The 20680-nt window shown below is 38.5% G+C and overlaps 1 protein-coding gene across 3 annotated transcripts in view; it reads left to right on the forward strand.

The window, feature by feature from the left end:
• The first annotated feature begins 5018 nt into the window (after window positions 1-5018).
• The window catches only part of RALBP1 (ralA binding protein 1), a 66554-nt gene continuing 50892 nt past the window's right edge, over window positions 5019-20680 (forward strand). Inside the window, exon 1 of one of the 3 annotated variants that reach the window (XM_036009321.1) lies at window positions 5019-5091. The gene's annotated coding sequence lies outside the window, so the exon portion shown is untranslated. Of the gene's footprint in view, window positions 5092-5589; window positions 5761-20680 lie in introns of those variants that run through there. The other 2 variants (XM_036009322.1, XM_028524355.2) reach the window with 2 other exon arrangements.

Consider the following 20680-nt stretch of genomic DNA (forward strand, 5'->3'; position numbering starts at 1 on the left):
CTCTGAGTAAGGTGGCATCTGCAGTATGAGGAATGACTCAGCACAGGGAAACTGGTGGCTGTTCCTTTACTTCTCTACGCAAAGCCACCACTCCCAGACTCTTTTCAAGCATGTATAGTCCACTCTGCCTTCCCTCTCCTGGAGCAATCAGAGAAAGTGGCTGCAAACAAAATTTGGTGTGTTGACCTTTAAGAGACTCTCTGAGTCTACAGCCTTTTCTCTCTCAAAGACAGAAACCCTGCTGCTTTTCACAACTGGATGTTAACTGGCTTCTTTTCTGGCTCTGGTACTGTATGTTGGGGAGCCCAGCTTGGGGTTTAGACCCCACACTTTCAGGTTGAATCTTCTGATCACTGAAATATCCCTCTGGAACTTTAGCTGCTGCCTGTGGAAGCCCATACAGACCTCTCATGCCTCTTCCTCACTTCCTATCAGTATTACTGTGGTGAAGTGATTTCTTTTGCCTGTCTGTGGTTGTAAGGCTTCTCTCCAGCTATTCTTCAGTTGATTATTCAGGGTGATTTCTCTAGAATTTATTTGTAATTCCAGATTGGTCCTGTGAGGAGTTTAGTGAAGCTTTCACTTACTCTTCCACCATCTTTAATCTCTCTCATGATAGAAATTTTAAAGTGAAAGGGAGAAGATATATTAAGCAATGTTAGTAAAATAAGACATTTTAAAATAGTATAAAATGATTGAAAAAATTATATTGACATTGTATGTCCTAACTTTTTAAATCTAGATCAGCCCCTTGGTAACACATCTTGTTTGTATACTTTATATTAATTATAGATTTTAAATATTAACCTATTAAATCTCTCATTATTTTCAGATGTTTCAACTATTAGCCTTTCAAAAATACATGTTTAATTCCTAATAGTTCTTCAAAATTTTCCCACAATTTTACTTTTCTGTTTTTGGTTACTAATGAACAAGGTCTCTAGTTAGAAAAGTTATTTAAGTAAGAGATTCAGATATATATTTAATAACTAGATAAGCCTCAACAACATAATGACTACTTTATTTGTTCTTTAATTTTTTTCTCTTACTCTTTCTAGTGTATGACTATTCTAGACTGTTCTAATCACTGTAATCAGAATATAATAATTTTTTAAAGAAAATGTTATAATTTAAATTTATGACATAAAATTTACCATTCTCCCCTAAATGATTAAACAAAGCATTGTCTTTAGAACATATGATGGATATGGAAATAACTTTGTTATACTATATGGATGACTGCAAAGTAAAATTTTATCTGAATCAGCTTTATAGTTTATTTAATTGTGGAACATTTTTATGATTAGAATGGATTGAGGGAGAACAGTATTAATTTACTTTCAACAAATCAGTCAACATGATAATCCATTCTATTTTTCTTCTATATTTAGTCAGTAGTGGTGCTAGAAAAAGAAAATCTACAAATTGAGTGAGCTCAACTACCACCAAGGTTTACCAACCTTTCTTTCGAGGAGGGGATTTGATGAACTATAGCAAAAACTCAGAAGGAATGGGGATGTTTTAGAGATAATGCTATCTCAACCTCAACAAGAAAGAGAAAGAAGAAAGAATTTGGCAGAAGTATATACACACAAAATAAATCATTTTACAGGACCCCCTCACTCCACCAAACTTTGAATCACATCATTTAGTATAGCTTCACTATTAATTTGAATGATTGCAAAGAACATCCAGACATGATCATAATTGAAATGTAAGTATAAACTGCATTCTAGTATTAACTGTAAATTATTTGGTATAATCTGGGATTTGTATAATATAAGGTTATATCCAGACAGACTGGCTCTAGAATCCATGATCTAACCACTATGTGAAATAAATATTTATTTAATTGAAAATAAATATATATTTAAATTAAATGTACAGTGCTTGTTACAGAATAGTCAGTCCAAGAATAGTAGACATTATTGTTTCAAGCAAGAGGAAGAAGACATATACAGTTGCAAAGTACATCATCCAGGAATATATAGTTAGTGGTGGGTTTGTTACCACATAGGAGGGCCTACCCGAAAATGAAGCCAACATAAACAAAGAAGAACTAAAAGATGGTAAGAGAGAATCCCGATGATGCATTTGAGGCCCAAGAACCACCTGTGTCTGGAGACAGTATCTTGGTCCTCTTGGTTATTGTGCCAATAAATTCTCCTTTTTCATTTATGCAAAACTGAATTGAATCTGTTACTTGCTACTAAAAGAGTTTTAATAGCCTTATTGCACAAAAATTTATTAAACATCTATTATGTGCCAGGCATTCTATCAGTAGTCAGCAATGGTGGGGAAAAAAAGGAAATGGTGAACATGCTTGTGAAGTTCACCTTTAGAACATGCCAACTACCTGAGACAGCTGGTTCAGCAAAAGGTGTCACTTTGTGGTAATTTACAGATCCTTGGAGAATAAATAAATCATTCTTTCAGAAGCCAGGGAGATTCACGAGTTCTTGTCATAAATTACAAATAAATGACCACAAATTCTTTATAGAATCCTGGGGCTTGCCATGTGACTTGCTTTAGCTAATGTCACGTTAGCCACTTGAAATTTTTTAAAACACTTGAATCTTGTGTGTAGAGCAGGAATTTTCAAGCTTTTTCATCTCATGGCACACATAAACTAATCACCAAAATTCTGAAGCACACCAAAAAAAAAATACATATTTTTTGCCTATCTGACATAAAAAGGTATAATTTTGGTTCATTCACAACAAAGGATAATTGTGTTGGCTGTCGTTACATATTTATTTGACAGTCTAAGGGAAAAGAGATCAGTACCCCTGAATGAATAGTTAGGTATTGCATATTTTAACAATTCTGGCAGCACACCAGTGTGCCTCTTGTAGCACACCAGTTGAAAATTGCTGGTGTACATGAATTGTTAACCATGTCATATAGCCATCTAAAAGTCTCTTCCACAGTTTATTTTTAAGTAGGAACTTGGATTAGTCAGGACCTATCAATATCATGTAAAAGAAACCCAATTGAATTAGTTAGGACTTTGAGAGTTTTGAGTCACAGAAAACCCCTAAAACAAACCATCTTAATACAGGATATTCATGGCTCACAATTCTAAACAGTGTACACATTAGTCTATAGGTCAAAGAGGTGAGGTCTGATAGCGCAGGTCTAATGTTGCCACCAAATACAAGGTTCTTGTCTTTTCCAGCATTCATTTGTCAGTATGGACTTCATCTTCAGTCTCTCTACTGGTGCCTTTCCCTTAAACCCATTCGCTTCAGCCTTTCCTCTTGTAGGAGCAAAATGGTTGCCACATTTTCAGGTATCATGTACTTACACCATACCAGAAAAGCAAGGATGCCACCGTTTACTACAAGCCTCAACTCAAGTTTCTGTGGGGCTCATTGGTTCTGGTTAGGTTACATGATCATCTCTGAAACTCTCAGCCACTAAAGTGTATAGTTATGCTGCATAGCTTCAATGGGAGGAATGAATGTTCAGGAGGCAACCAACAAATATGTTCTATAACCACACAAATTAGTCCTAAATAATAATAAATAAATAAATATATCAGCTTACCCAACTAGGCTCATGTGCTCAAAGCATGTAAAGAAGAGTTATAAAAACCATGGCCTTTGAAACTGAAACCAGTTTTCATGCTACCAACTCTTGGTTTCTGTCCATTTCCAGCCCCATCATCACATCTAACCCATTTATTCCTACCTGTAGACAGGCCTCTTTATGTTGTGAAGAACATGGCCAGCAGCAATTACCTCAGTAAAAAGCTCTTTCTCCTTTCATGTCTATGTCCATACAGCAATTTCAAGCAAGAGCTCAAAAATGCTCCAACTTGAGTCAGTGCCTACCTTTTGGCCCAATCAGTGTTGCCAGAGGTAAAGAGCATTGTAGTTGTCATGGTAATGCATCCATTTTTAAAATTTTTTTTAGTAGTCAGAGGACACTATGTTGTTGCTAGAGGGAAAATAGGAAAGCTTTTCAAGCAGTCAGAAAACTGGCTACCACAGATCATCTTGGTATCCAATTGTGGGAGGCTCTTGAATGTAGGCTGAGGGGGCTGAACTTCACTGGGTAGAAAATGCAGAGTACAAGGGAGAGACCTATTGTCAGATTTGAGGGAAGCTGATCTGAGTGGTTCAGTGCAAGATGGATTATAGAAGTCAATCCAAATATTTAATGAAGTTCTAAAGAGAGTAATGAATGTAGGTGTGAAAGGGATTGGGAAGGACCATCTACCCCAAATCATGGAAGGATTGGTAAAGATTATCTATCCTAAATCGTATTTCCCACGAATAAGCTGCCAAATTTTATAAAACAAGACACTTCAAAAGACCCCTGATTTCCAGCCATTTTCAGCCTTTTTCCTCTCATGACACACATAAACTAATTACTAAAATTCTGAGGCACACCCCAAAATATATTTTTTTTGCTGACCTGACAAAAAGTGGTATAATTTTGATTCATTCACACCGGATGGCTATTATTGGGCCCCTGACTAAATAGTCAGGTATTCCATGTTTAAAAAATTCTCGTGGTACACCAGTTGAAAATTTCTGCTTTAAATATTTGTGAAGGATTTCTGGAGGAACTCCATTTCTCTTTGCAAGCTAAATACGCACTGTGCAGTCCTACGTACTAATTCAGGTGTTTCTCTGAACCAAAGAAGGTGGCAGAAGGTGGGAGTCCTGCTATCCCTCAAAAAACAAACGCTGTCAATTCCGATTTTAGGAATTCTGAAGATGGTCCAGACCATCCTGTAAGTGTTTCCTCAGAGGCCCAAAGCGCTTCCTTTAACCCAAATCCTGAGAGCAGGAGTCAAGGCCTTCAAGCCAAAGACGCCCCACCCAGCCCGAAACCCGGAAGACGTCCCACCAGTTACGGGCTGGGCCGGCCTCCTAGGCTAGTTTAACTGGTTAGGTGGATTGAAGCCCGCTAGCACAAAGGGTCTCAACTTCGGTAGCTGGGGCAGAGACTGGCTAGATCGTCAAGAGGAAAGGTATTTCCTTTCTCAAGACCACTGCAGACGGTGTCCCCAAACCATTTTCGCTGATATTCGGGAAGAGTGAGAAATAATGGAACAAGATGACTTGGATTTTAATTTGGGTAATTGAATAAACAATGGTAAAGTATACTGAGACAGACTTATCAAAGAGATCCACACTTGGCGGCGAACAGACTTTTGCTTTCAGATAATACTGAGTGTAAGTTATCTATGAAACATCTGCTGCAGAATTGGGTGTGTGTGGGTTTGTATATTCGCTACGGGTAGGGTACGTCCCACCCGGTCCTCCTAGACCAGAAACTGCGCAGGCGTTTGCAGAGCGGCCCGTTCTCTCTCGCGCTTCCTCAGTCTCCTCAACTAACTTCTGGGCCTCAGGAGGCCCGGTTCTTCCTGGATGTTGTAGTGTGTTCCCTCCACAGAGCGCCCTCCCGTAGACTGGGCGCTGGGTTTCCAAGAACTACACCTCCCAGCGTACCCCGCGCGAGAGCACCGGGCATTTGCCCTTATCAACCTTAGCCCTCTGTACGGAGTGGAGGACCTGGGAAGCTTGCCTCGTCGGGAGGAGGGAATGCGCTTGCGCTCTGGGTTGGCTCGTTTTGTTCCGTTCCAATCACTGTAAACAGGCGGACGTTGGGGCGGGGTGAGAATGGGGCACCCGAGACCGGCCAGGGGTGCAGTGCAGGAGGCGGCTACGGAGGCTGCCGCGGCAGCGTGAGCGCGAGGAGGCGGTGGCTGAGCTGGGGTGGGCGGTCGCGCAGCGGCGGGCACAGGTTAGTGAGGGGCAGCGTTGGCGTGCGGGGGTCTCAGTGATGCCTTCGTTCCATGCCCGGGGAGTTTTCTCCTCACCCTCCTTGCAGCGGTGTCAGTCAGGCAGCCTGCGGGGCTGGAGTTGGGGGTGGGGGGCGTGGCCGCCCCTAGTGCGGGTTCTTTCCGGGGAGGCTTTTCCTCTGTTCTCGCCGTCCTTTGCTGTGCGTTCCTCCCACATGCTTGCCGGGCCTCACTCAAGGCGGCTGCATTTGTAATTAGGTGCACTTGGGGTCTGGAGGAGAGTCAGGAACCGAACCCCTCCCCCCCTTAGAAGCTCCAGGCCTCTGGGCAGCTCTTGGGCACTTCGGAATGGAAGTGAGGGGACTCGGTCTTTTATATAATCATACTGTTTTCTAATCGGACCCAGAATATCGACCCATTTCCAGTGCTTGTTCAGTGGTCTATGAAAAGGCTCTTGATGTTTCCCACTGCTGGCTTGTAAGCAATGGGGCTCATTTGGGTGCTGCGGTCCTTAGTTCAGGTTTCAGTGGGAATGGATGGACAGATCTGCGATTGAGAATTACTATCACAACTCATTTTCTAGTGTACGTGTGCAAAAATGCTGTTATTGAGGTCAGCTTTTTTTTTTTTTGGATGTATCGTTATGAGAGTGAAACAGGTTTTACAAATATTACACACCTTAGTTTTACCTGAAGTAATTACGCTGTTTCAAGTTTGGGGATTCATTACTACAGAGCCTTCTTGATCAAGCATCATTATTTCCCTAGGGCCTAATAGGTAATTCTTGAAGATAATTAAAATGTTAATTATAGGTAGCTTGAATGTGCGTGTAAAAGAGGTACAGTCGCTTGGACGTTACGTTGAGTTAACACACCATCAAACCTCATTAGAAAAGCTTTCACTGAATTTTTGGTTTGTGGAGTGTATATGTGTAATGCTGGAATACTTTGAGTAGCATTCCATCATGCTTCCCAGTTAATCATAAAACATTTAAGTGGTGATAAGGAATGGACCCTTTTGGTTTGGTGATAATGGAGGCAGCACTTCTCAATGGGACTGTGAATCAGAAAGGTAACCTCACTTTTTGTCTTTTGAGTTATCATAGTGATTTGATCATTTCTGAGTATTTTCCTGAAGAGGAGTAATTGCTGTAAGCTGTATTAGTAGTTGGAAGGAAGTTAGTGGTGTGGTTCCCACTCTTCAATGTGACCCATAGATTTAAGTGGGGTAGGCTAATATAATAGTTAAATGTTGAGAATTATTTAAACAAAGTATCTTCAAGCAGTGTGACATAACTTTAAATGCTCTTTCTTCAAAATAGCATTTCTCACTTTAGATCTTTCAGGGACCATTTCTTTCCTAATTTAGAAAAATAGAAGTGGTATCAGAAAATACATACTAACTTTAATTTGTACAGTTGTGTTTGCACAGTTGTTTGGTTGGCCAGGAGAGATTGCGCCCTGAATGTAATCCAAGAGTGTGTTCTTTTTCAAAAGAAAAATCCCAGTAGAAACTTAAGTTAGTATATGTGGAGAGAATAAGGGAAAATGTGTGTTATGGAGAAATTACTGTGTAGCAGGCACTGTGCTAGGTGAAGAGGACTTAACATATGGTTAAGGTAGTGTCCCTGCTTTCAGGGTGGTAAGACTTATCTCTTACTTGAATTGTTGACTAGTACAGTATGTTTTAAGATGGCTTTGATTGGAAAAAGTAAGGGGATAACAATGAGTATGGAAAGAAGGAGGTAATGGTCAGTTTCTTAAGAAGAGAGAGAAGAGAGAGAGACTGAGGAAAGGGGCAGTGGTAAGAAAAAAATATACATAGGAGGGGATGAAAGCGCTAAGTATATAGGAATAGAAAGGATGGGCATTTAGATAGAAGGAACAGTGTGAGCAAAAGCACAGGAGTCTAAACTTGTGCATAATGAGTTGTAGGATCTGCAAGTATAGCTAGTGAGAGAATAGGGTGGTGGCAAGACATGAAACAGGAGGTAGGCAGAGACCAAATTATGGATAGTTGTATCTACTGTGGAAGTGATTTCAACTTTATCTTGTAAGCAAATGTCTGGAGACAAGATAAAACAAGGGAGGCCTAAGCCACCCCTATCCATTTACTCCCTGCTATGTGGTAAGCATTATATTAAGTTCTTTATATTTTATGTCCTTAAACTAAGAGAAGGCTTAGGCAAGACTGAGGAAGAAAATGGAAAGAAAGGAATCTAAGACAGGGAAACTTGGACATGATGAGAGACAGCCTGGTATATTTTTGAGAATGGGAAGTTGCTCTCTACAGCTGTAGCATTGGGTTTATTATTAGCATTGGATTTATGGTAAGTAGCAGATAGATCCTCAAGTACTGCATGCCATTCTAAGGGTTCAAGAGGTTTTTTTTTTTCTATAGATGATAATAAAGTTTATGGTTTTAATCAGGAAAGGGTCATGATGAAGTTTTATTGTGCTGTATACATTTTAGAAAGGATAGAGGGAAGATAAGGCAGAAGGCAGAAAGACTGGTTAGGAGTTTTTATCATCATTGAGGTGACAGATAAGGGCCTAAATAAAGGTAGTGTCAGTGGAGACATAGAGGAATAGGCTAATACTAAAAGGTGTTGGGCTGGCCAAAAAGTCTGTTTGTTTTTTTCTGTAGTAGAGCTCTAGTAGAACTTAGTTGTCTTTAATTTCATATGAAATAACTTGGTTAGATTGTATTGTGGCAGCTGTCACATCAGCATGCATTTAAAAAAAACATCACAATTGGTGAATTTTTGTGTGACCATTTTAATATTGGAGATGAAAGAAAATATGCAACATTTTCAGCATATTGTGCTTTATTATATCAAGAAAGGTAAAAATGCAACTAAAATGCAAAAAAAAAAAGATTTGTACAGTGTATGGAGAAGGTGCTGTGACTGATGGAATGTATCAAAAATGGTTTGTGAGGTTTTCATGCTAGAGATTTCTCAGTGGATGATGCTCCATGGTCAGGTAGATCAGTTGAAGTTGATAGTGATCAAATCAAGACATTGAGAACAATCAGTGTTATACCATGTGGAAGATTGCCAACCTACTTAAACTATCCAAATCAATAACGTTACTGGTGAAAATAAAAAATGTTTTTATTTATTTTTATTATTTTATTTTTAAAATAAAATGTTTATTTTACCAAAAAAACCATATGGATTTTTTGGCAAATCCGGTAGAATACATAGGATTCAGTAACAGTTGAATTTGGAGAGTGAGAAATAATAGAATAAGATGACCTATATTTTAATTTGGGTAATTAGATAAACAATGGTAAAGTATACTGAGATGGAATTCTGGAAGAGGTCCTAATTTGGGGAGGATAGTATAAAAAGGGACCAGAAAAACCTGAAATTCATTAATAAAAAAATTGTGTATTTTTTCTGACATGTTTAGACTTCAGGCACCTTCAAAGTACTCTCCTTTTGATGCAGTACACCTATTGAGACTTTTCCATGCTCAGAACAGTTTTTGAACTCGTGGATTCTGATGCCTTTTAGTGCTTCTGCTGTTTTTTGTTTTACCTCTTCCACATTGTCAAAATGTTTCTCTTGGAGGACTTTTTTTCCTCGGGGAAACAAAAAAGTTGCTTGGGATGAGATTGGGTGAATAGGGAGGGTGGGGTACCAGTGTGCTGCTGTTTTTGTTTAAAAACTGCTGAACACTGCTGGGGGGGGGGGCGTGTGGGCAGGTGCAGTCGTAAATCACCCATTATGAAATGGGCAAACACATTGAAAGTGTCTTCAAAAAAAAACAAATCACCAAAGCCGAACACAGCCTCTCACAAGGCCAGCTGGTACACTGATGCAGATGGGTTGCTAGAACACTCACCTAGAGAAGGAAGCCTGTACTACAAAGGGCCTGCCCTACAGAAGATAATTCCCTTTTGGGGGGTCCCCCCTTGTATTTTGCTTTTGGATATATTGAGTGGAAGTTATCTGCGAAACATCCAGGTGGAAACAACTGCTGCATAGGTGGGTGTGTGGGTTTGGAGTATGAGAGACGTCTTGATAAGAGAGTCATTAGGTTATATGTGTTATAGGTGGTAGCCAAAGCCTTTGATTTAGGAAACACTACATAAGAAGAGTTTACTAATGGAGAATAGTTCTGGAAATAGGACATGGTCAACAGCAAATTTAAAGCCAAACAGGAAGAACTGGAAAAGGAAATTCCCAAGTGTTTTGAGATATAGAGAAACCATGAGAAAATGTCACAGAAGCCCAAATGGGAGGGATCATTTCAGAAGGAAGCTATACTCCACAACTGAGTCCAGAAAAAATAAAAAGAGAAAGCTATGCTTCAGGTGTTTTGAAAACTTTAATAAAACAAGGATTATTAAGAATCCTTTGAATTTGATAACAGCAGTTTGTAGCATTCTACTTAATGCTACAATTGAGAAGTGAGGTTTGATTGAATTGAGGAGTAATTGGAGGTCACAGAGCAGAGCAAGCAAATGTAGAGTGCTTCAAGAATGAATGAATTTTAGCCATGAAGGGAAGACTAGAAGGAGGTACTAACAGGGTAATTAAGGGGTAAAGGATGCATTTTTTTTTTTTAACATGGCAGACTCAAGACTGCTTTTTTTCTTATGACAGCTTTGTTGAGATATAATGAATATAACATGAAATTCATCTTTTTAAAGTTTACAATTCAGTGGTTTTTTAGTATATTTGCTGAGTTGTGCAACCATCTCCATGATAAATTTTAAAACATTTTCATTACTCCGAGAGAGAAACCTCTTACTCATTATCAGTCACTCACCATTCCCTCTGCTCCCATCCACTAGTAGCAACTAATTTATTCAATACTTTCTGTCTCTGTGGAGTTGCCCAGTTCATATAAATGGAATCAAATACATGATCATTTCTGACTGACTTCCTAAACATAAAGTTTTCAAGGTTCATCCATAGTGTAGCATATAGCAGGACATAATTCCTTTCTAAAAAAATTATGTCTTGTGATTATATTATAATTGTCCTGATTTTTCCCCATTATCTCCCTCATAATGGTTGGGGGCCAACCAGTGCCCCCAACTCCCTCAGGGAATCCTCCCACCATTGTTCATGTCCACGAGTCAAGTTCTTTGGCTACTCTGTTTCCTATACTGTACTTTACATCCCCAGGGCTATTCTGTAACTACCTGTTTGTACTTCTTAATCCCCTCACCTCTGCACGCATTCTCTCCCTTCCAACTCCCATCTGGCAATCATCTGGTAACTAACTTCTTTTAATGCTTATAGGATTCTCTCTTTATCTTTAACCCTCAGCATTTTAATTATGATGTGTCTTAGAGTGGGCCTCTTTGCATCCATCATAATTGTGAGACTTTCTGTGCTTCCTGGACTTGCATGTCTATTTCCTTCACCAAATTAAGGAAGTTTTCTTTTATTATTTTTTTCAGATAGATTTCCAGTTTCTTTCTCTTCCTCTTCTCTTTCTGGCACCCCTATAATGCAAATGTTGGACCTCTTGAAGTTGCCCCAGAGGCTGTTTATACATACTATCCCCATTTTTTGGATTCTTTTTTCTTGTTGTGCTGATTGGTTGTTTTTTGTTTCCTTATGTTCTAAATCATTGATTTGATTCTCAGCTTCATCCACTCTCCTGTTGTTTCCCTGTAAATTGTTCTTTATTTCAACTAGTAAATCCTTCATTTCTGACTGGATCTTTTTTATGCAGCTGAGGTTCCTCATTAAGTTCCTTGAACATCCTTATAAGTAGTGTTTTGAACTCTGCATTTGATAGATTGCTTATCTCCATTTCATTTAGCTCTTTTTCTGGGATTTTGGTCTGTTCTTTCGTTTGAGCCATATTTCTTTGTCTTCTCATTTTGGCAGCCTCTCTGTGTTGGTTTCTATGTATTAGACTCCATGTCTTGGTAGTGTGCCCTAATGTAGTGGCTGTTCTGTAAAGTCCAATGGCACTGCCTCACCTATCACCCAAGCTTAGTAGTCAATAAGCACCCTTAGTGTGGGCTGTGTATACCCTCCTCTTGTAGTTGAGCCTTGGTTGCTGTTGGCAGATCAATGGGGGGGATTTACCCAGGCCAGTTAGCTACAAGGACTGGCTGTGACCACTGACCACCAACCTCCAACCTCCATGGAGGATCACCTGCGCAGGGCCAGGGTGGTGGTGCTCCAACATGGTCTGTAGCTATCCACTGGATGCGCTGGCCCTTAGGTTTTCTGGGTGGTACAGGCCAAGGTCAGCCCCCAGCTGTGTTTTGCCTGGGGCACCCTGCCTGAGCTATAAAACAATCTGAAATGGCTGCTACTTGTGCTGAGCTTGGAGATTTCCAGGGGAAGCCAAGCTGTGAATCTAGGCTGGTTGCTACTGGGGTTCACTGAAGCCAGCTGTTGTTTTTTTGATAGGATTTAGGAGCCAAGACCAGGCTATTCTTGGAAAAGTAGCATGTTTGGGCCTGTAAGTTGGATGCGGCAGAACCTCTGGGGATCTCCCAGGTGGGTCAAAGTGTTAGCCAGGTTGATGGAGTCTCAGATATGGCAACAGCTTACTGGCCCTGTTGGGGGAAGGGTTTAGCAAAGGGACCATAGCATCTGCTTGCCTTGATTTCAGAAACTTCAGTTTCCTCCTGTATATAATTGATGCGTTTCAAGCTGCTACCCCAGTGCTGGAGCTCAGAAGGAGTGAGTCTGTGTGTAGTATCTTTAAAAGGAACTGCTTGGGGCTCTAGCAGTTTCTTCCACCGACTCAATGCCAACTTGTTTTTGCAGCCAGAAGTTGTGGGGAATTACCTTCTTGGCACTGGGATCCTGGTCTGGAGGGCCTGGTTTGGGTCTGGAACGCCTTGCTCCTGAGATACCCCTCCTGAATTTTTATCCATGTTGTTGTGGGACTAGTCCGTTCCACGTCTGCACCCCTCCTGCATGGAGGTGGATCTTTAGTTCCATAGTTGTCAGACTTCTATTCAATTTTATTTCATAGTTGTCAGACTTCCATTCAGGTGTATTTCTGATGTTCTTGGGTGATGGTTGTTCTATATTTTAGTTGTAATTTTGGTGTGGTTTTGCAAAGCAGCGAGCCATGTGTGCTTATGCCACCATCTTGACTGGAAATCTCATTCCTTTCTATTACTGAATATTATTTTGTTGTCCAACTATACCATATTTTCTATGTCCATCAATTGATGAACATTTAAGTTGTTTCTACTTTATGGCTGTTATGAATAATGCTTGTGTGAGTATTCATGTGCAAAAGTTTTTGTGTGGGTATGTATTTTCATTGCTTCCGAGTACAGACCTAGGTGTAGAATTGCTGGATTGTATGGTAACTCTTAGTTTAACATTTTGAGGAACTATGAAACTGTTTTCAAAAGCAGCTGAACTGTTTCACTGTTCAGTGTAAGGATTCTAGTTTCTCTGCATCCTTACCAACACTTAGTGTTTCCTGGTTTTTAAAATTTTAGCTCCTAGTTGGTGTGAATTGGTACCTCACTGTGGGTTTGATTTGCTTTCCCTTCGTGGCTGATGATGTAGAACATCTTTTCAGCATCTTGAGAATCAGCTTTTCTCATTTCTGCAAAAAAGGCTGTTGACATTTTATAAGGTTTGTATTGAATCTATAAAGTTGACTTTGAATTACCTTTACCACTCAGCCACTTGACAACTGTCTTAGCCTTTATTTCCTGTTTGTGCAGAGGTCAAGGTCATCCAGAGGTAAGAGTATAGGGCCTTCTCAAGTAGGATTAGAGAAGTGGCTCATCACCTACAAGGGATCTGTAATATCATTGACAGCTGACTTCTCATCAGAAACTATAGAGAACAGAAAGCAGTAGGATGACATAGCCCAAGTATTGGGGTGGGGCCGGTAGTGGGGAGAGAAACCCCATCAACCAAAAATTCTTTTTCTTTCTGTGGCAAAATTTCTGAGCATGTGCACAGCTCTGGGCACAATGTTGCCCTTAGATTCCTAGGACTTTGTTGAAGCTGTTCAAGGTCCTTATTTCCCCAGACATTGTTCAGCCATTCCTCTCAATGTTTTTGTTCAGTGTATGCCCCAGCTGTTTGTTCAATCTATTGCTTTAGGTGGCAGCAGTGAACACATTTGTCTGTAAATGTTTCAACAGACATTTGTTACTCCACATAGGGGGTTTAGTTCTGGGGGAGTTCTGTACCAGTACTGGGAAAGTGGGCTGTTACTTTTAAGACCACCATTAATATGGGAGCCTAGGATAGGACCAGAGTAAGTTGAATGCCACAGAGCTGTATGATTTAGCACTCCCTGGATTGCTTAAAGCTTTTATGGAGGGGTGGACTTTTGGGGTTCCTAATGCCAACATTTTGCCAACATCACTTCATCTACTTATTTATTACTACATTTATTTTTAAGCTACTGTAATTAAACTAAATTTCTTATAGGTAGCACCAAGCTACGACAATATTTTCTCTTTCTTTGTGCTTTATTTTTAAAGAATTTTAGGTGCTTATAGTGATGCAGCAGAATAAAAGCTTTTTTGCTGTTAAAAACTGTGTTGGAATAAGCATCCTTTTACCTACATCTGTGTTCACTTTTGGTGCATAAAGTTTAATAGTGGCATTGCTATGTCAGAATATTAATATTCTAAAAATAATTCTAAAAATAATAATATTTTTGATAAGGTGTTGCAAAATTGCCCTTTTAAATGTACCAGTTTACACTTTTACCCATAGTGGGTGAGGGTGTCTTTTCACACTCTCCTGAATATTGGTTATCACATCTTTAGAAAATTGGTGGATGGAAAAGAACATTTCTTTAATTTTCTATGCTTTCATTTTTTAAAATATTTTCTTTTGTTGCTTGTGTTTCATATTCTGTACCATTCTGTGCTCTTCTTTTTCTAAAATGAATTTTGTAAAATATTTGTCCTGCCTAATGCTACTATTTTTTTCAGGATTTTTTCTTGGCTTTTAAAATTTATTTGTGGTGTTTTTAAGATGTGCTTAAGATTTTCTGAAGGTCTTTTCAAGGAAAGAAACAGCAGTAAAATTCTTCCTTTATCATGCTTACGTGGGGATGCAGTGATATAATTTAGAAAAACTCAAGCTTTGTCCAGATATTTTTATACTCTTGCTTTTGTATAGTTAATAGCACAATTAAATATTGACTACCAGTTATTATTACTACTTAGTACCTACTGTATATCAGGAATACCATTTTACTTAATCTTGGCAATACCTTGTCAGATGTCAATATTCTGTTTTACAGATAAAGAAACCTAGTCTATGAAAGGTGATGGATGGCACTTGGTTAAAACTCACAACTATGTTACAGACAGAGCTAAGATTTGAACCACAACCATCTATCAGACTCTAGAACAGGGGTATCCAAACTTTTGGCATCTTTGGGCCACCCTGGAAGAAGAATTGTTTTGGGCCACACATTAAATACATGAACACTAACAAAAACTGATAAGCAAAAAAAAAGGTCCGTGCATAATTTTCATGATACCCGCCATCACAGATAAGCAAAAAAGTCCTCACATTGATAACCTAGTTATGCAGTGGCCCTTTCAATAATCTTTTACAATCATTGAACAGATCTCAAGTTTGTGACCACTAATACAGAAAACATACATAACTAAGTAATAAAATTTAGTAATGAAACTAGGTAACGTTTTAGGTAAATTTACAATTTTGTGATGGGTTGTATTCAGAGTCATCGTTGGCCACAGGCAGCCAGAGGGCTGTGGGTTGAACACTGCTGCTCTAGAATGTTTACCCAATTCTCTCTCCATCAGGATATTTCCCAGTTTCTTTATAGAGGGATGATGGCCTGGAGGAGACAGAAATAATATTGTTTTCCTTAGCTATCACAGATGGTGCTGAAGGTTTAACAACCTAATATTTTTTGTGTGTTTTTCCAGAGATGCTTTATATACATATGAACAAAGATATATGTAGATATGTATGGTATATATAGATATAAACGATATATAAGTATATATATCTTATATACATATAAACATGTATACATTCTTTTCAAAATAGCCATAATGTAATATGTGGAGTGAGGGAATCAGTATTTATTGAACACTTAAGATGTACCAGGCTCTAGGCTTGTTTCTTTATATTTGAGTGAAGTCTTTTAAACTGATCACCTGGAAGGTTTATACAGATATTTAAATGTGAAACTGTTTTTAAAAAGGTTTTATTTATTTATTTTTAGAGAGAGGGGAAGGAAGAGAGAAAGAGGGAGAGAAACATCTATGTGCTAAAGAAATATTGATTGGTTACCTCTCACATGCCCCTATCCGGGGACTTGGCCTGCAACCCAGGTATATGTCCTGATCAGGAATTGAACAGGTGACCTTTCGGTTTGTGCCCCACCCACTGAGCCACACCAGCCAGGACTTAAACATAAAGCTTCTGCATAAAAGGCTATTAAAAAAATAATAGAACTCCTTTGGAACTGCTTTCAGAGTTGATACCATGATGTAATGAAGCATTATCAATTGAAGGTTAAATGAATTCAAAAGCACTAAAAAATAAGAGCCAGAGATCATGGCAGGTTGATGTTAAAACTACATAGTATTGCCATGGTTTAAAAATGGGTGCGTTTGTTATAAAAACAATGTTTTTGTGTGACAGGGATTTTCTAAGTTGAGATCTTTCACCTACTTACCAGTGATAGGTGTCATTAGGTAAATATATTTGGATAAGGAACTACTATCTTGAGATAAAAAGGAGGAAGGAGATGAGATAAAAAAGCTCCCCTCCTCCTTACTAGGAAGAAAGTTTTCTTTTTTTCTTAAAGATTTTATTTATTTATTTTTAGAGAGGGAAGGGAGGGAGATAGAGAGAGAGAGCAACATCAATGTGCTATTGCTGGGGGTCATGGCCTGCAACCCAGGCACGTGCCCTGACTGGGAATCAAACCTGTGACACTTTGGTTCGCAGCCCGCACTCAATCCACTGAGCTACGCCAGCCAGGCGGAAGAAAGTTTTTAAAAGAAAATTCATAAATTGAAGCTATTACTTTAAGGTATTAGCAATTCCATAGTTCCTTCAAAGAACCAAGAACTTTGACTTTCTGCTTAGGAAAACTATGGGAAAAGAAAGTATGAACACGAAACTGAAGAGAAAGCTTACTGAAGTACATTTTGTTATCACACTATTAATTGTAACAAACAATTGAAAAGCAGAAGATACTATTTTAAATTTTTCAGGTTAGATTAGCATTTTAAGAAAATGAGCATATTCTGAGATTAGATTTTTGTTTCTTCAAGTTGTCCTAAGATTACTTTGTTTTTAATTAAGTCTTTATTTTTTAAATGTGGTTGAGCCCTGGCTGGTGTGGCTCAGTGGACTGAGTGCCGGCCTGTGAACCAAAGGGTCTCCAGTTCAATTCCCAGTCCAGAGCCCATGGTTGGGTTGTGGGCTGGGTCCCCAGTGGGGAGTGTGCAAAAGGCAACCACACATTGATGTTTCTCTCCCTCTCTTTCATCCTTCCTGCCCCTCTCTAGAAAGAAATAAATAAATAAACATTGGTGTGTGTGTGTGTGTGTGTGTGCGTGCACGCGTGTGTGTGTATTACCTGTTATTGACAGATGCTTGTTAAAATCTTGAAATATGATTGTCAAATGACCTATTTCTTATTTTAATTTTGTCCATTTTTACTTTTTTATATTTTAAGGTACATAAAAGTAAAATTGTTACATTATCTTTGCAGATTGGAACTCTTAATACCGTAACACATATAATGTTGTTTTATACAAAAGTGTGTAATTATATTTTAAATATACATATATAGCCAAACCCAGGAAAAATGACACGTTTAAAATGTTTTAAAAGAGGTAACTAAACTATAGTGTTAAAAATGAGAAATGTTTTAACAAGGAGAAAGGGTAATGGTGGGCTGAGGACAGAAGGAAGTCTTATATACTAGAAATAAATGTTTAAATTTTGACCTGGGTAGTAGTTGTATGGGCATGCTATTGAGATAATTATTGGGCATGTATTTATGTTTGCCTGCTTTCTTTCTGTATGCATTTATTTTCAGTATTGTTAAAGCAAAAAATATGAGAAATCTATTAAAAAAGACTATTTTTAGAGCATTTTTAGGGGCATAGTAAAATTGAGCAGAAGGTATAGAGATTTCCCATCTACTCTGTTCACTCAGCCCCATGCACAGCATCCCCCATTATCAACTTTTTCCACCAGAGTGGAACATTTGTTTCAATTGAGCATAGGTTACATTACAGTTCACTTTTAGTGTTGTATATTCTGGGTTTGGTCAAATGTTTAATGACATCTCTCTGTCATTATGGTATCACACAGTGTTTTCACTGCCTGTTCATCCTTTCTTCCTCCTTGCCAACCCTAGCAACCATTGATCTTGTAACTGTTTCCAGAATGTGATATAGCTGGAGCTATACAGTATGTGGCTGTTTCATTTTTTTATCATTGCTTATAGAGAGGAAGGGAGAGGGAGAAACATCAGTGTGAGAGAGAATCCATCTATTGGTTGCCTTCTGTACACACCTGGACCGAGGATCGAACCTACAACCCTTCAGCTACAGGACAGTGCTCCAACCAACTGAGCCACAATGACCTGGGCAGTATGTGGCCTTTTTAGATTGTCTTCTTTCACTTGGTAATATACCTTTAAGGTTTTGTTGACATAAGAAACGTCCATACCTGTAGAGAATTTTGTAAGAGTTTATTTCGGCCGAATTGATGACATATGCCAGCTTGCATGATCTCAAATGCTCAGGAGAGTAACAGTTTTGCAACTTCTTTTATGCATTTGAAATTAGGAAGGAAACATAAGATTATATGGAGGGAGGAGAAAGGAAGTGAGGATTGGGTTATAGGATAGTTAACAAGATAATGGGGTTAAGTATGGTTATTTTATGGGTGTGTTAACCTAGATGCACAAAAACAATGGACAGGGTTTGCTTAATGCAAAGATAAGCCTTTTAGTAAACAAGTTATATGCCTGGGCATGACTACCTACTATGACCTGCTCAGTTAGGATTTTATGATTAGATCACCCTGGGAGGTTACTTTCCATAGAACCTCCCCTCCCCTCCCTTTATCTATTTTGTTTGGTCCACAGTTCCTCTTTGTCTTTTAATGGTTTGATAATTCATTTCTTTTTGGTGTTGAATAATATTCCATTGTCATGAAGTATCACAGTTTGTTTGGCCATTAACCTACTCAAGGACATCTTGGTTGCTTCCAAGTTTTGACAATTGTGAATATGCATAATTCTATAAATTAACTGCTATAATCATCATGTGCAGGTTTTAAAAATCCTCACCTGAGGACATGTTTATTGATTTTAGAGCAAGAGGAGGAGGGAGAGAGAGAGAAACATCAACATGAGAAACATTGATTGGTTGTCTCCTGTAAGGGCCCGAGTTGAGGATCAAACCTACAGCCTAGTTGTGTGCAGCCTTTTGGTGTATAGGGTGACACTCCAACCAACTGACCCACCCAGCCAGGGCCAGGTTTGTATATATGTGTACATACGTATACATACGTAAGTTCTCAATTCATTTAGGCAAATACCAAGGAGTGCAATTGTTGGATCATAGTTCTGCAAGAAACTGCCAAAAGTCTTCCAAAGTGGCTGTTTTGCATTCCTACAGCAATGAGTGAGAGTTCTTATTGCTTCACAATCTTGTCAGCATTTGGTGTTGTCAGTGTTTTGGATTTTGGCCATTCTAATAGGTATGTATTGGTATCTCTCTTTTTTTAAATGTTTAAAAATTTTTTAAATATTGAGCTGTTATTGACATCAAACATTAGTTTCAGGTGTATAACATTATAATCTGATATTTGTACATTGCAAAATGATCACAAGTCTAGTTAATGTATGCTACCATACATTGCAATAAGATTTTAAGAAAAATAATTTTTAAAAGCTGTAGAGTTTTCAGGTTCATTGTTTTAATTTGCAATTCCCTAATGTGGAGCATCTTTTCATATGCTGTTTTACCTTTCACGTATCTCTTTTGGTGAGTTTTAGTCTTTTGCCCATTTTTAAATTGGTTTGATTCTCATTGTTGAGTGTTAAGCACTCCTTGTACATTTTTGGATAACAACAGTCCTTTCTCAGATATGCCTTTTATAAATATTTTTTCCCAGTCTGTGGTTTGTCTTCACATTTCCGGTCTTAATGCTCTTAATTTTTCTGTTTACTTTCCCAATCTCCCTCTTTCCTGTCTCTTTTTTTGCAGAGTATTAACTAAAGAAACTAAGTTGTATGTCTTATAGATTTGAGGCAAAATCAGATTAAGGTTTTTTATTTATTATTGCAAGGCTGTTTGTGCGTCTAGGTTTTCTTTTTTTGTGTGTGATATTAGCAGCCTTTGATAATTATTGCTGGTATCCATTTTTAAATTGCTCATTAAGTGGTGACAGTCTTTCATTTCTTCCTTTTTTTTTCAAACTATACGAGAGAGTTTATGTAGAAAATCACATTATTATACTAATAATGTTTTAATTTTACTTTTAAATAACTAAAATTAATGGTTTCTGTGTATCTGGTGGACACTGCATAGATTCGAAAAAATAATGAGGGAGATCTTACCTAATTTGGTGAAGGAAAGAGATATGCAAGTCCAGGAAGCACAGAGTCCCAAACAAGATGAAAGCAAAGAGACTCACTCCAATACACATCATAATTAAAATGCCAAATAAGATAAATAGAGAATCTTAAAAGCAGCAAGAGGAAAGCACTTAGTTACCTACAGGGGAATTCCCATAAGACTGTCAGCTAATTTCTCAAAAGAAACTTTGCAGGCTAGAAAGGATTGGCAAGGAATTTTCCAAGTCATGAAAATCAGGAACCTACAGCTAAGATTGCTCTACCCAGCAAAGATATTATTTAGAACAAAGGACAGATAAAGAGTTTCCCAGACAAGAAAAATTTAAAGCAGTTCATCATCACCAAGTAA

The sequence above is a fragment of the Phyllostomus discolor genome, chromosome 9 (genome assembly GCF_004126475.2).
Source record: "Phyllostomus discolor isolate MPI-MPIP mPhyDis1 chromosome 9, mPhyDis1.pri.v3, whole genome shotgun sequence".
In the NCBI taxonomy this organism is placed as follows: Eukaryota; Metazoa; Chordata; class Mammalia; order Chiroptera; family Phyllostomidae; genus Phyllostomus; species Phyllostomus discolor.